This window comes from Triturus cristatus, chromosome 4_2, assembly GCF_964204655.1.
Source record: "Triturus cristatus chromosome 4_2, aTriCri1.1, whole genome shotgun sequence".
In the NCBI taxonomy this organism is placed as follows: Eukaryota; Metazoa; Chordata; class Amphibia; order Caudata; family Salamandridae; genus Triturus; species Triturus cristatus.
This window is the reverse complement of record NC_140586.1, coordinates 9565885-9583054: the sequence shown is the minus strand read 5'-3', so window position 1 is coordinate 9583054 and position 17170 is coordinate 9565885.

The following is a 17170-nucleotide window of genomic DNA, read 5'->3' as shown; positions in this document are numbered from 1 at the left end:
CCAGATCTACAGCACCCAGGAGCAGGCAGGCAAAGGTCAAGAGCAGTCGGAGGGGGAAGAGCCAATCAGGGATGCCTAGATACTTTGTGACTCATCAGGACTCACCACCAGCTCGTCTCAGGTCTGTGTCCCCTCTATCACCGAGCCCCCATCCCGCAGCAGGACCTATCCAGTACGCCGTGGCCCATCCAGGAGTCTCTTACCTGAATCGGGGAGTGTAGCGGGCCATCACAAGTTGCAGGGTGGGATCCTTCGGTTCAGCCTCCTGGAATCGGACGCCAGCGCGCCGGACATGCAACGTGGACGGCGAAGCGGCGCCACCGCCATAACGCCGTGCAAGCGCACCAAAGGTCATCGTCAGGGTCCGGGGTGCTCCAATGGTCTGGTCGAGCAGACGTCCAGGGCTCGATTCACGCTCCGCTGTGCAGTGTTGCCCCGAGTCCTACTTCCGGTGACACCGTGAGATTAATTGCGCCACTCGGCGAGGCCTGGTGGGCGGAGCTCAGCCGCGGCCTCACGTAGCCAGCGGCTCTAGTGTACAGGGAGCGCGCTCGGCTGTTCACGAGGCCCAGGTTCTGCGGCGCGGTGAGCGGCACTTGGTTTTCCAGAATTCGCCACCGGGTTGCAGCAAGTGCACAGGAGTACCGCCGCTGAGCGAGAACTGCAGCAGGTCATCATACAACGGAGAAATGCTGCAGTAAATAGGGAGGTCCTGGCAGAGCTCTACCCGAGCACGTCTGCCATCTTTGCCGGCCTAGCCACGCCCCCCGTGTAAGTGCACCATGATATGTGCCAAAGTGACATTTCGGAGCCAATTCCAATCCTGGAAAAAGGCTGTACGAATCGTTGTATGGAGCGTTTTCTCTGTACGACTCGTACCCGGTAAACTTTCCGTACAACCTAGGAAGTACGATTCGTACAGAAAGCCTATTTCCGTACGAATCGTACAAAAGACCGTACGGGTAAAAAAAAAAAACACAAATAGGATCCGGAACAGCCTGTACGCGACATCCGGGCGTATTTAAGCAGCGGTTTCCGGCCCAGCAAGTACGATTCGTCCCTAAGGCACTCCGTACGGCTCTTTTCTTACGGGAGCCAAAAACAGCCGTAAAAGCGGAGTCCTACAAACGGAGCCCCGGTACGTGACGTACACGCCATGTACCCCATCGTACGTGTCATCCCGGTCCTCTTAGCCTATGACCTGGTGCACCGAAACCGACGCACACACCGCAGATGGTGAGAACAACACCCAGGGGCCAGGGTGGGGGTGAGGGGCAGGAAACATACCCCATACCCAAAGCCAAACCTATAATATGGAGCCCATACATTACCACCAGGGTCTGGTCACTTGGGGGGCGTGTCCAGCAACCCCTGCGTACCGCAACAATGGAAGTGGACGTGTACGTTGCATTGCACACGTACCCGTACGGCACCACTACAATAGTGATACGGGGCGTACACACGCAATGAATGCGGGGGTACGGTGCGTTTCACACGTACAGGCACGGCACCAGTACAATAGTGATACGGGGCGTACACACGCAATGAATGCGGGGGTACAGTGCATTTCACATGTACAGGTACGGCACCAGTACAATAGTGATATGGGGTGTACACACGCAATGAATGCGGAGGTACGGTGCGTTTCACACGTACAGGTACGGCACCAGTACAATAGTGATACGGGGCGTACACACGCAATGAATGCGCAGGTACGGTGCGTTTCACACGTACCCCTACGGCACCAGTACAATAGTGATACGGGGCGTACACACGCAATGAATGCGTGGGTACGGTGCGTTTCACAAGTACCCCTACGGCACCACTACAATAGTGATACGGATGTACACATGCAATGAATGCGTGGGTACGATGTGTTTCACACGTACCCCTACGGCACCCCTACAATAGTGATATGGGGCATACATACGCAATGAATGCGTGGGTACGGTGCGTTTCACACGTACCACTATGGCACCACTACAATAGTGATACGGGGCGTACACACGCAATGAATGCGTGGGTATGGTGCGTTTCACACGTACCCCTACGGCACCACTACAATAGTGATACGGTGCATACACACGCAATGAATGCGTGGGTACGGTGCGTTTCACACGTACCCCTATGGCACCACTACAATAGTGATACGGGCGTACACACGCAATGAATGCGTGGGTACGGTGCGTTTCACACGTACCCGTACGGCACCAGTACACTAGTGATACGGGGTACACACGCAATGAATGCGTGGGTACGGTGCGTTTCACACGTACCCCTACGGCACCACTACAATAGTGATACAGGGCGTACACATGCAATGAATGCGTGGGTACGGTGCGTTTCACACGTACCCCTATGGCACCAGTACAATAGTGATATGGGGGTACACACGCAATGAATGCGTGGGTACGGTGCGTTTCACACGTACCCCTACGGCACCACTACAATAGTGATACGGGGCATATACACGCAATGAATGCGTGGATACGGTGCGTTTCACACGCTTACAATGGTGATACGAGGCATACACACGCCAGGAATGTAGGGCTAAGAGTCGCACAAGGATGTCCATCAAGTACTTGTCATTGCATTCTTTCATGTGCAGGCCCTAGGTGTGTCAGTAAGTGCACAGGTCATCTCATCTCATCTAGTTGCACAATTGATGTGTGATGACCTGTGTACACATGTCATGTGTGATGGGGCACTATGCGGCACACATCACCTTGACACTTGCCACATGTGTGTCTGTAGTCCAACTGTGTCATGCACAGCAGCAGTGGGATGGCACAGTCATCACCACCCGCACCTGTCTCCTGATGCCAGGGACAGGGACACTCTATCAACTGACATGTCACGATCAGCGTGCCCCTATGTTACTATGTCAGGTGTGTGTCATGTGTTCCCATGAGCTTGCTGTTAGTGTTCCGTCAACTGCATCTGCTGTTGGTGCATCCAACATCGGTCTGTGTGGAGATAGGCATGGCAAACATCTACGCACACCATGCCACATGTGGATTCCCACGGCTGTAGGGTCTGTGTGCATCGGACATCATATTTTCCCAGGCATACATGTCTGTGTCGTCTCAATGGCTGTGTTTTTTTGTTGTCACGTGTACCCCTTCATCGCAATGTGTTTGATATGAACATTTGACATTCCATGTGACCTGTGTGTGTGCCTTGCAGTCAGCTGTCTGGATGAGATGACAACCTTCCAATGCAGCTATGTGGATGTGTGTCACTCCGGTGATATCTCTGGCTGTTCACTCAGACTTGGCCCCAGCTCATTTCAGGGCATGTCATGTAGACTTGACAATCAACAGGTATATCTGGCTTTTCATAGGAGTGCCAGCAAGCTGGCATATGTGTCCTGGATGTATTGCATACACCAGACTCCATAGTTACCTGATGTTTCGTAGCAGTTTAGCATGTGCGATGTTCATTGACATTGATGTTGGCAGACTCTCAATCTTCATTATTCCTAACAATGTCCTGCAGGGCACCGCCTGTCCCAAGACCAATGCCAGACTTGGCTGTCATGAGGGAACGTGCCTGCATCTGACATTACAGATTCACTCGACAGTTGATTGAGGACTTGACTAACAAGCTGGCACCACACCTCCAACCGCGACACAGGTATCCTACTGCGCTGACCCCTAAGATGAAGGTGATGGCAGCCCTACATTTTTTTGCCACAGGGACATTTCAATTGACCATAGCTGATGTTGGTGGGATGTCACAGACAATGTTCAGCCGTGTCCTGTGTGATGTTTTAGCAGCCATGTTGGAGCACCTTGATGAATTCATCAAATTTCCTACTCCTGAGGAGTTGACAGATGTCAAGGTTGATTTCTATGCCCTGGGAGGGATGCCCCATGTCATTGGGTCCATTGATGGGACACATGTGGCTTTGGTACCACCACAGGCACAGGAGCAAGCCTATCGCAACCGAAAACATTACCACTCAATAAATGCCCTTGTGGTGTGTCTTGCTAACATGCTGATTTCCCATGTCTGTGCACGTTTTCCAGGATCAGCACACGATGCCTACATCATGAGGCGTAGCAGGGTGCTACAAATGATGCTGCGGTTGCACAACGAATGAGCATGACTTGTTGGTGGGTATACTCTGTTTGTCCTGTGTGTTGCGGTATCTTTGGCTCTTACGGCATCTCCTGACCCACTTATTTACATGATGTTTCCATGTAGGGGACTCTGGATATCCCAACATGCCATGGCCACTGACACGTCTCCGCAACCCAAGAACAGCTGCAGATCACCGGTACAACAATGCACACAGGCAGACCAGGCGAGTGATTGAGAGGACGTTTGGCCTCCTGAAGAGCCGATTCCAGTGCCTTGACAAGACAGGCGGGTCCCTCCCATATGCACCGGAGAAGGTCTGCCAAATCTTCATCGTGTGCTGCATGCTGCACAACATGGCAGTTGAGAAGGCAGTGCCACTCATCCTGGATCCGGATGAGCAGGAACATCCACCCGTGGAGGATCCAGGGCTTGGTCACGAGGCAAGTGATGAGGAGGAGGAGGATGATATCCGGAGTCAGCTCATACGCAACTTCTTCTCATAATGGTGAGTCACTGGGTATGAGTGTGCAAGCTTGTAGCATTGAGTGGCATGTGTTGCAATGTGTGTGTCCAGCTGACTGAATACAAAGTGACTTTGATGTGTGTTCTGATGTGTCACTCGAGTGATGATGTCATGCCACACAGTTTTGCGGAGAGACTTTCTTTGAAATGTGCATGTGTCCAACATTGTTCATGTTTCGTAACTGACCATGTGTGCGGCGAGAATTGTTTTAGGTGACTTCTTGTGTGTCTGTCATTCCCAGGTTTTTGCGCCTGTTGTCTGCTCGTGTCATCTTTGTCCTCCTGCTATTCCTCATGAGGATTGCAACGTGTGCTGAATCAGCGTTCCATGCACGGACATGTGGATATGTCAGTTTGGGTAAGGATTGCAGCAAGGCTTTTTGGTGGTGGTACGGGTTGGGAATGTGTGGGGACTGCTTCTGTGCATGTTGTATTACCATGCATACATGTCTTCTCACCATGGAGCATATAACATGTAGCATCACTCCCATGACATGATAGTCACCCTTCTTGACAGTCATCTGCAGTGGAGTGTGGAGTCTGATGAAGGCATCAATGTGCATAAACCTTGCCTCTGAAACATTGCGGATGCTACGGGTGGACATAGTGTGGGACATCACAACAACAGGCTCTATGGTGAATTGCAGCCTCTCCGTGTGCAGCAGGATGTGTTTGGCTCATCCCCTTAACTTGTGTGCCAGTTCATTGGGATTTACAACATCCGTGTTGTGAAGGGGGGGTCCAGCGTATGTTCCCCATGTTATGTCAACTGACCTGTGAGTCTGTTCATATGGATGCATTTCCCTTTGTGTGAGTTTGTGTAATAAAGGTGTTCAGCACAATCCAAAGTGCCTCATCTCTGTCACTGCAGATCTCTTGCCAGTTTTCATGCGTCATCTATGGCATAATTGTCAAAGATTGAGAAAATGAGTGTATGTGTACTTCAGCAACATGCATGCAGTTATTTATGGCTAATAATCTCTATTGTGCATGAAGTACCTGGTTGTGTATGTATTTGTGCAGGTTGATCCCCACAACGGGACGTCAACGCCTGCTGACGGTGTGTCTCCTGTGCGCAGCTCCGCATTTTGTTGCCTGATCCTGTGGCTGTCATTTTTGGTGATTGTTCATACATTTTCTCGGAGTGACCCATGAGTAACCTGACACTCCTTCCTTTACATACACCTGTTGCACTGTGCCTTTCTGACCTCCTTGTCTTTGTGTGCTACTTTTTGCCTAGTTTCTCACCCCTTCCGCCTGCTGCCGCCTCACCTGCGGCACCACCCCACTGAGTGCCCTGATTCTGCAACCCACACGCCTCCAAAATGCTCCTCCCTTTCCCCCTCCACCCATTCTTAATGCAGCCAGCAGCTTGTCTGTGCCACTGTTGCGCCAACGCCGTGCCAAAGGCAGGACCGTCTGCGCCTGCAACGTGCACAGTGCACGACCCTCTGGTCCTTGCATGACCCACGTCACACAACAGGCTCATGCTGCAGCCACTCTCCAAGCAATGTCCACCAGACAATCAACCGCCTGCTATCAGGCAACCCCTAAGTGCACACACGACACCTTTGCATGCTGAGTGTGCAACTCCAACTGCCTACACAGCGCTGCCCCGCCTACCAGACCCTGTCAGAACAACCAGGTCATGTGCCTCCTACTCCACACCCGCTCCGCACACCAGCACGACATTGGACTCTGTTACCTCCTCAACGAAACAGCTCCACACATCTTCTTCATGACAGTAACCTGGATAAAAGCATCCTCAGCACACAACTTCTTCATTGCCATCTCTGACGGATACAAGACCACCCGCAGGGACGGCACCAACAATCCCGGAGGATGAATTGCAATTTATTCACAAGTACACCCTCAGAGTCACCAATCCGGTTTCGCACCAACACCCTGGCAACCCTCAGAGTAACACTCATCTACAGATCTCCAGGCCTACATCCACAATTCCGCAAAGCCATCAACACGTACATCTGCACGCACGCCCTCACCTCCACAGGCTACATGTGGCTGGGGGCCAGTAACTTCTTGCTGGAGGAGAACCACACCACCATCCATCATTGGGCCATCAACATTTGCATCCATGTCTCCGACAAGCAACACACTGCCCCACACCCCGCTACCAATCCCCCAAAGATGCTTGATGTAAGTCACCACAGACAAGCTGTGTGGGACACTCAAACCCACACCACCGCCACACCCTGCAACCTCACACACTGGATCAGCAACTGATCCAACAATCTTGCCACATTGACGGACTTTCCTGTGAAGCACAACAACAGTTAAGTCACCTGGGAGAAGGCAGACCTACTGGACTCATACAGATCTAGCCGGACTCTTGTGCAAACCTTGCAACTAAAAAGAACCATTAGTTACCTTACAGCCCTGGAAAACGCCACACACAGCCATCACCATATCATCAGCAAGGACAAGTGGAGATTCTTCAGATAGGGCCGAGGCACCAAAACACACGACAGCAAGGAGCTCATCAGCATTGTGAGTGAACGGACAGCAGCTCTCCATCCAAAAGACACCCCACCCTTGCAAGGCAGATCAAATTCCTTGCAACTTTCTACCACTGCAAGCTCATGGACATACACGACAGCCTTGGCACACAGAGGCACTATTATCTGCGGTACACACCCCCCTCAGGTTCTGGACTTCCGTCAGCAGCAAATACACCACCTGGCTCATGTGCATCATCCACTCTGGCTCTCCATCAGGCCCCTTCCCACACAACATCTCAACCACATAATTACCCATCCTTGAAGCCCACGTCCAGCATGTCATGAATGTCTCCTTTGAGTTTGACACATTCCATGGGAGCTGGAGGCATGCAGAGACCCAGGCCCTTCTTAAACAACGGACGGCAGTACCGCAGGATCACCTGGAACATCACCCTGCTGCCCTACCCAGCAAATGTCATCAGGAAGACACTCAACGAGCAACTGACAAACTTCCTCCACGCAAACAGCTCCAGGCAACCGGCACCAGACCATCTTCCACAGTAATCACACCACTGCAACCGTCATAATTGCCACCACCGACAACTTTGCCCTGCTCAACAATGGTGAGACCACCCCCCTTGACCTCTCAACGGCATTCTACACCATGTGCTACCACACTGTCAGCTCACACATCTCCAACACTGGTAGCCAGAGGAGAGCCCAGGATTAAATCAACAAGTAGCTCACCAGCAAGGCCCAGGGAGTCGGCCTCCACTCTTCAGCATGTAGTACACTGGGGTCATCTGGCCCATGCCCCAGGGCTCATCTCTCAGCGTGACGATCTTCAATGTCTCCATAACCCCCCTCTCCACCATCACATGCGCACACGACCTCATCATCATCTCGTATGCCGTTGACACCCAGCTGCTCCTCACCCTCACCAAAGACCCAGCCATTGCCAGATCCAACCTTCAAGAAGGCATGAGATCCGTTGACGAATGGCTGAACATCAGCCACCTGAGGCTGGACTTGGACAGGACTGAGGTCATCATCTGAGGATTGTCCCCTTACGGCTGGGTCAACTCCTTGTGTCCCACCGGCCTGGGCACCGCACCAGCACCCAGTGGCCACGCACGCAAACTGGTGTTCATCATGGACTCATCGCTCATAATTACCATGCAACTCAACACCATCTGTACCTCATGCTGCAACACCCTCCGCATGCTGCAAATGATCCACAGATAGATCCACTCCAAGGCAAGACAGACCGTCCCCCAGGTCCACGACACCAGCCGGGTCAACTACAGCACCGCCCTCTACGGAGGAACAACAGCAAAACTGCAGGAGAACTTGTCCACATCCAGGGTGCATCCGCACACCTCATCTTCAACGTCCCCCGCCCCAGCCACATCACCGTCCACCTGAGATAGCTACAATGGCTCACTGTCTGCTGCAGGATCACCTTCAGACTCCTCAACCACACTCAGGAGGCAGTCCACAACCCCAGACCCAAAACCGACCTTGGACGTCTGTCATCCAACACCCCGTTGGCCCAACTCCGTGCAGCCAACCTTGCCCTGGCCACCATTAATCACATCCACAGAACAACTGCATGCAGGAAATAGTTCTCCAACCTCGCCAAACAGACCTGGGACTCCCTCCCCGGACACCTCCACATGACCCATGACCTCTACGCCTTCATGATACTCTTCCAAATGTGTCTGTCCGAGCAGTATTGCCAGCCCCCCCTCAGCAGCTTGAGGCCATCACGGGTGAGTATTGGGCTCCATGTTTGTATTTGATGATACATTGTGACCCATGTGTGTCCTCGACCGGACTCAGATCTCAGTGTATGGATGGCTGGAGTTAGTTCCACACTCAGGCATACTTTGACATATCCCCACACGTATGGGAACCGCTGTGGAACCATTGCCAGAACTGACACGACCCACGGAGGGAGAGGACTACGCCTCCCAAATTGCCTAGCTGCCCGCGTGACCCTTGGCGCGCCCGGAGGTGCATAAATATCAGCGCGGCTCCCGCTTCGCGGGAACCGCTGTGGAACCATTACCATAACTGACACGACCCATGGAGGGAGAGGACTACGGCTCCCACATTGCCTAGCTGCCCGCGTGACCCATGTCACGCCCGGAGGCGCAGAAATATCAGCGCGGCTCCCGCTTCGCGGGAACCGCTGTGGAACCATTGCCAGAACTGACACGACCCACGGAGGGAGAGGCCTACGCCTCCCACATTGCCTAGCTGCCCGCGTGACCCTTGGCGCGCCCGGAGGCGCATAAATATCAGCGCGGCTCCCACTTCGCGGGACGCGCGCGCGCCCTGCAAAGCCCGGGCAAAGGGCGGGCCGTCTGTGGCCGTCAGGGGCCAAAGGAGGCCGGGCTGGGCCACGTCCCTTGTTTTTGTTTCAGGTCTAAGTGAGTCTTGGTGACTTGCGGCGATATCTGTGCACACGCTTGAACATCAAGGCTCGCGCTCTTTGTACTGCAACTCAGGTTACATCATAACAAGTTGTACCTAGGAGTCCCCCGGTTTATAGTATATTGCTTTGGGGCTGACCTGACTCTAAGTGGTATCCGTTTGGAAATGTTGACGATCAAGCCTCATAACTGCTTATATCTGAGCTATCTTAAAGGGTGGTGTTTCCCACAGGGATTGTTAGGACCGTACACCCTGACCATGGTTAAACCTAAGAACTCTCAGCTTAGGCCGGAGGGAGGGGTAAAGGGTACCCTTGATGCTTTCATCATAAGAGCTGAGTCCCTGTTAGCCCATGAGATCCAGCTGACTGAGCAGAGATTATCATTGGACTCCTTAATAGCAAAAAAGCGGTCCTCCCTGGGCAATATAGCCTCTTGTCCCACGCCCCGTGGAGAAGCTCATTTAACCCAAGTCAATTTAGTCCATACTATCCAGCCTGACTCCACTGATGCACTAACATCGGTCAACTCAAGCTCACAGGGGAACCATGACACGGTTAGTACAATTAGGTTGCCCACTATTAACCAAAACACACTGAAGATAATGCCCAGTATTGAAGACACTCAGGAGGTTACTCAACACAAAATAGTGCAAGGGGAAGATTCGAGGGGGGGGGGCCTAGTACTCATCTAGCAGTGTCGGAGGTAGACCCCTCACGGAGCCCTCCCAGGGAAGTAGTTACACGCTCTAAAAGATCTCTAATCTCGGTGGGGCTTCCAGATTCTGTTGGGTTGCACTCAACAACCCGTGTCAGTAAGCCTAGCCGTAGAGGGTCGACAAAGTCCAACAAAGGAGCAAGCAAGAATCCCGACAGTATAGCATGTCCAACTTGCCAAACTGAGAGTGGGGTGGAAGGGCTTCATGAAATTATCTCAGTGTTTGAGAAAAAGATGGAACAGCTTCTACTTCAACATTTGGGGCCAGTAATGACAGCAATCACCAGATTGGAAGGGAAAATAAGCAGTCTGGTAGACCATAACAGGGGACAGCTACCCAGGAATACCCTACAGGGGAGGGAGGAGGGGTTAGCAGCGGTGGATTGCGGGCGAGAGAAAGCAATTAATATCGATCCCGAGCCTAGAGAGCATAGAGAGTCAATCATGGAGCCAGAAAAGACGAGTAACAGGAACTTGCGTTATAAAGCCCCGGGTTACATGTGGACTCCCCTTGACCCTAGGGATAAACGCCTGGGACTAAAGGAGCCCGAGAAGGCTTCTAAGAACAGTAGTAATGACTGCGTCCAGAGCACCCCAGGTCTACAGGCACTTGATCTGCCCCCTGCATCCTGCCCATATTCGATAGTGTTAGTAGGTGTACCTGGACTCAATCAAGAAAGTGAAGAATCGACCAGTACACTGATAAATAAGGCCTCGCATTGGCTATATAAAAACACAACAGTAAGGAGATTCCAGCACAGGCACATCCTTATGGCCAGGAGGGTGGCTTGGATCGGGAGCAGTAAGAGAAAATTTGCAGGTGACTGTGTCATTGTAAACTTCAGGCATCCCGAGTTAGTAAGAGACTTGCTCGACAACCGTCACAGGGAGGGTGCAAGTGGGTCCTGCATAAGGATGGTAGCATCCTCTAAGGCGTTATCCCTGTACTTTTTTTACAGGGATAACGCCTTAGAGTCAGGGCAGAGAATGCAGCGGACTTGGGCTACCAACAAAGGCAGGGAGGATACCTCAGGCTATGCAACAAATAGATTCACCCCTCTGTCCAGTACATCTGTCCTGGATGAACAAGACTGACTGGTGAGAACAGGGTGCGGTGAGACCGAGAGAGAACATGACATTCATCTTAACTCTGAAGATATAAGTCCACGAGGGGTACATGATCTGGAAATCGCAGTTGGCACCTTAGCAGGGTACGTGAGGGGTGTGGAAGATACGTTCCTAGAAGTAATTAGTACAGAAACGTGTCCTCCCCTAAGTGAGACGAGTGGAGGGACTAGTGGCCTTAACTTAACTCCTATGGAGCTGAGGATGACCTCTTGGAACATCGCAGGAATTGCAGCCAAAATCCAAAACATAGAATGGTTAGACCTCATTAGACAACATCATGTCATTTGCCTCCAGGAAACATGGGAAATTAACAATAGTGTGCCACCTCTGGAGGGTTATAAAATGTTCTTTGTTCCAGCCCGCAAATCATCAATGGGCCGTGCTAAGGGAGGTCTAATAACGTATGTGGCATTGACGTTGCAAGGGACCTGGCAAGACCTGGGGTGGGATTCGGGCTGCCTCCAGGGTATTAGATACTCTAAGAAGGGCTTAAAGCTCATTTTTAATAATTTTTAGAATGCGGGACAATCTATGTTGAATTTGGCTGAGTTGGAGGAGAGATTGGCTAGCTTATATGACACAGGGGACTCAGGTACCCAGTTGATCCTAATGGGGGATTTCAATTGTCACCAGTGCCCTTATTTGAAATGGGAAAGAGGAACCTGGGATGCATGCCCCTCTACTAAGGGATGGCATACAGAGCACTCTAGAGAGGGCACGGAATTAAGTAAAATTTTGGGTAAGTTTGCCTTAACCCACACGATGGATTTGATCGACTGTGGGTCGCCTGATACAATAACTCCCTCCTTTAAGGGAAGGGGAAGCGACTCAATTATTGACTACATCTTTGTAACAAGTGTACTAAAGGGTAGGGTTGGCCATTTTAAGATAGTGGCTAGCGCCTTCAGCGACCATAACCCCCTGGTATTGTCACTAAGGGACAATAATCTAATTACCAAAGTGGATAAAAGGCCCACCGTGGGCCAATATAAGGCAAAGGACCAGGGCAGGAGAATCAGATGGAGCAACATTGACGGGGTTGCACTCCATATAGCGCTCCTCGCCAATACTGATAGCCAGACATGGAGGTGCCTGGACCCCATTGTAGAGGGGAGCAACTTGATCATAGCGTTTGAGGCCACCGCCCAGCACATAGATAGTCTCCTGAGGAGTAAAACAAAGACGCAGGTTGATTTGTGCCCCAGATGGTTCGACAAGGATTGCTCAAGGGCCCACAGGGACCTGAAGCTGGCACTCAAAACAGTCCCAAAGGAAAGAGGCAAGATCGTTGCTTGTAGGACGCAGTATAAAACGGCCATTAATCTGCGGAAAATTTCCCTACAATCCCAGGCTTGGGAGTCACAGAGAGGCTGCGGAGTGTCGGGATATGAATAGCTTCTGGAGGGTAATAAATGACCCGTGTTTTCAATCACCAAATAAACCGCAAGTGGCGTCCCATATTTTGCCAGAAGCATGGGTGGCGCACTTTACTAGCCTATATAATCGTGGTGAATCAGATGAGCAACCAATTCTAGCCATAGGACTCCCTGTTTGTGCTCGGATGCACATTACGGTAGCCGAGGTCAAATCAGGAATAGAGGGCCTGGTAATGAGAAAGGCGCCAGGGCCTGACGGGATTCCCCCTGATCTATTTAAAAGCCAGGTTGATCTCTGGGCTCCCATACTGACCAGGGTATTTAATACAGCCTTTGAAGTAGGTATGCCTAGATCTTGGTCCACGGCCGTCATTGTGCCAATTTTTAAAAAGGGAAATAGGAATGACCCGCAATGCTATCGCCCAATATCCCTCATAGATGTTACGGCGAAAGTCTTGGGGAGAGTCATCTTAAACCGCTTAATGGGCTGAGCTGATGAAAATGACATCATTACAGATGTACAGTACGGGTTACGTAATGGGCGCTCTGCGACAGACCAATGTCTCAATCTCTATCACCTGGTGGCAAAGTACACTCAGGCCAGGGATGGCACTGTGTACCTGGCATTCATGGATCTCTCAGCAGCATTCGACTGTGTTAACAGAAGAAAGCTGTGGGAAATCCTGGGAGCCATGGGTGTGGACCCAGGACTGATACATGTCTTACGAATGCTCCATCAAAACACAACGGCACGGGTTAGATTCACTGATGAGGGGGACCTCACGGAAGACTTCCGGTGCCGGGGTGGGGTGAGGCAAAGATGTATCCTCGCGCCTTTTCTGTTCACGCTTTACATAAATGGTTTAGAAAAGGCGCTTGGAGCCTTGGAGGTAGATTGTCCCTGCATCGGGAGGAGAAGTATACCCGTCCTCTTGTATGCAGATGACGCAGTCCTCTTGGCGTGCACGGGAAGGATACTGCAGGCTCTTATCAGCGGATTCGTTAGATTCATGGCGGACCTAGACTTAGTCCCCAACCTTTCAAAGTCATACGTCATGGAAGCAGGCAAAACGCCCTCTAAGAACTGTAGCTTCACAATAGGAGCACATAAACTTGAAAAAGTAAAAGTTTTTAACTATTTGACAAGGATCTTGATTTTAAACCACTAGTTAGGCACAAAAGTAGCCAACATCCTAGTGCGGTGGGTTAAATTATGAATTATGCGAGTAGACTTGGCCGTTGGTCACCCAATGAAATAGTGCAATTATATAGCGCGGTATGTTGTGCAAAGACTCTGTATGGGAGTGAGGTGTGGGGATTCACAGATTTAGGAAAAATCCAATTGGAGGAAAATAAATTTCTAAGAAGGCTTTTGCAAGTGCCCCAATGCATCCCTTCCTTTATTGTCCATGAGGAGCTGGGTATTACCTACCTTAGTGAGAGGGCTTACCTCAAACCCATTATCTGTTGGATAAAATTTGGACAAACCCAGAGGCAAGCCTAAGTAGACAAATACTGGAAGATTGTATGAGGGGGGATAAAGGGTCTCGAATACCCTGGCTCCAATGTGTAAGGGATGTTTTGAGCAGACTGGGCCATGCAAACTTTTTAATGAACCTCTCACACTAGCTATTACCGACAAGGGTGTTATAAAGGCAGAATTCGTGCGGTACTTGGCAAGGGCCAGAGAGGACAGAGAAGGGCGGAAAATTACAGTAAGATCATATCAGCTTGCAAAATCATATCCGGGCATGGAATTTTATCTTTCCAACATGTACAACAGACAGGACAGATTTCTGATGACCAGATTCAGGTTAAACATTCTACACCATATTCTGTCAGTCCCAGACGGTTTTGTAAATAATGTAAGCATAAAAGGGTGTTGCGGCTGCGATCAAAGATCTCCGCAAGATACCCTTCACTTCGTCCTAATTTGCCCTTTCTACGCTTACCCAAGGTCTCTGTTTTTAAAAACCATTTTAAGACGATCTAAAATTAGACAGGCGAAAGTGGCTCTCCTATTTCTCAAACTTTCTTCCGATCCTTTTACCTTATTTAGCACTGTACACTTTCTAAGATTGGCGGTAAAATTAAGGAACACTAGAGGAGAGGATTAATCCTCTCGGACTTATTAAGGGTTGGAAGGATTTAAGGATTTTTACCCTGGGTTGGCTCGTAATTCCTGTCTGAAGACAAGTGTATTTTAAAGGGTCTCTCCTCCTACGCTACCGGGGAAATCTTGTACGGTTGAATGAGCTGAAAAATGCACACAATTGTCCCGTTTTTAAATTGCTAATGCTGATGGGTTTTTATTATTATTGTATTTATGTGTAATGTGTATATTGGTCCAAATTTATAACGGAAATGGGACTGTTTATAATACGTATCTTTTATGGATATTTTTAATACCCGAATAAAGATACAAAAAAAAAAAGACTGCAACATAAAATTTCAATTATTTTTTTTTGTATTATAGGTCTGGGGCGTGATTTGGGCAAAGAAAAAGGTGCAATACAGGGACCATAGAATCCAAAGTTCACAGGGGGAGATGGGATCCTTGGCATTTGAAGTCAGCAGAGTCCAGACCACAGTGTTTGGCATCATTGGTCAGACTGTGACCAGCAAGTCCATGTGGCAGATAATGTCAGTCAATGAGGTGATGCTGTCGCACATGAAGGCCAGGTGCCAGGCCAGGTGACCTGGGAGATGTGGATGGGCCGCTGCCTCTCACGGTCTTTTCCGTGGACGACCCACCTTCCTCGGGGGACCCTCAGATGCAGGCCTTGACGATGCTTGGGACGTTCCGTCGGACTAATCCTCCTCCTCCTCCCTCCCTGTGGCTGGAGGTGGTCTTCGCCTGGTGGCACAGGGAGGGTTGCCCATGTTGTCGGCGATCCGACGGAGTGAATGGCTTATGTCCCTTTGCACCGTCAGGAGCTCAACCAGTCTTGCCTCCATTCGTCCTTGGTGTTCTTGTTGACTGGCGTGTTGCTCGGCCTGCTGGTTCTTCATCTCTGTGATGGTCCCCTTTATCTCTGTGAGGGTCCGTACTACCTGGCTGAACTCCCTGGTGTCACGCCGGTATGCGTCCATGATGTTCTGTATGTGTGACATACCGGTCCCTTCAGCTGGCTGGTCAGGTTCTCGCCTCCGCCTGCCTACACTCCCACCAACCCTGCCCACACGAGCCTGGGCTGCTGTTGTGGGCACATCAGGTCTACGGGACCCCTGAGGGATGGCAGTGGCGGTGTTGTCTGCCTCCTCCTGGGTGCCCGGCGCACCTTGTCCCTCCTGGTCAGACTGGCTCAGTTGTTCACTGCGGGCACGGCTCCTCGGTGTCTCCTGGGATGTGGCAGGAATGGGGGTGGTGGTTGGCACAGATGTTCCTGAACCAGGTGCTGCAGGGGCTTGGACAGCAGAGGGTCCAGGTCGGTCAGGGTCATCCGCGGAGTGTTGAGAGTCGTCGCTGCCGGTGGGATCAGGTTCCTCCCGAGCCTGGGACTGTGATTCTTCACCCCCATTGTTGGGGGGAGATTCATCACGTTGCCCTGTGTGTGAGAGACAGATAATGTTAATGCTGTTTCATGCAACATTCATGTTTCATACTGTTAGACCTGGCACCTTGGCGTGAGTCTCCCTTCCACTTTTTGCTGATGTGCCTCATGTGTTTTGTTGGTGTTAGCTGCTCAGGGCACTGTGCCACTGCCAATCAGTGCAAGTGCTCCCTATGAAAAGCGTATACATTGATTGGTTTCCATGTTTGGCTTATTTGGTTTACTACCAGCCCCTAGTAAAGTGCACCAGGAGTGCCAGGGCTTGTAAATGCAAATGCTGCTGGTGGGCTTGCAGCACTGGTTGTGCCACCCACAGAAGCGGCCTAGTAAAATGTGTCTAAGGTCTGCCATTGCAGAACCTGCGTGCAGTCTGGTACTGTCATGCTGACTGCGCAAGCGCACCTACTTACCAGTCCCTAAACCTTTCTTTAACTACATATTAGTCACCCCTATGGTAGGCCCAAGGGCAGGGTGCATTGTAGGCATAAGGTAGGACATACCCTGATGTGTGTGGCATGTCCTAATAGCGAATTAACAGCCATTTTCGTTTTTCACTATTGAAAGGCTACCTGCTCTCCATAGGCCAGAATGGGCTGCTGGAATTATTACACTCTATAATCCCAGCGGACTCAGAGAGCATGGTAGAAAGTCAAGTTTAGTATGCCTGAACTCTGAATAATAAAATACTTCTTTTAGTAAAGTTTATTTTAATATCCTGTGTTTGTAAATACTACTTTTAGAAAGTTAGTATTTACTTGCCTAACCATTTCAGTCCGCCTCTGCTGTGTGTGTGTGTGTGTGCTGCCTAGTTTCAGTGAGGGGCAGGGCTGGGGAATTCCAGGAGACAGGCTGGCTGCCAGGTGGTGGGTACAGAGATTACACCAGGATGG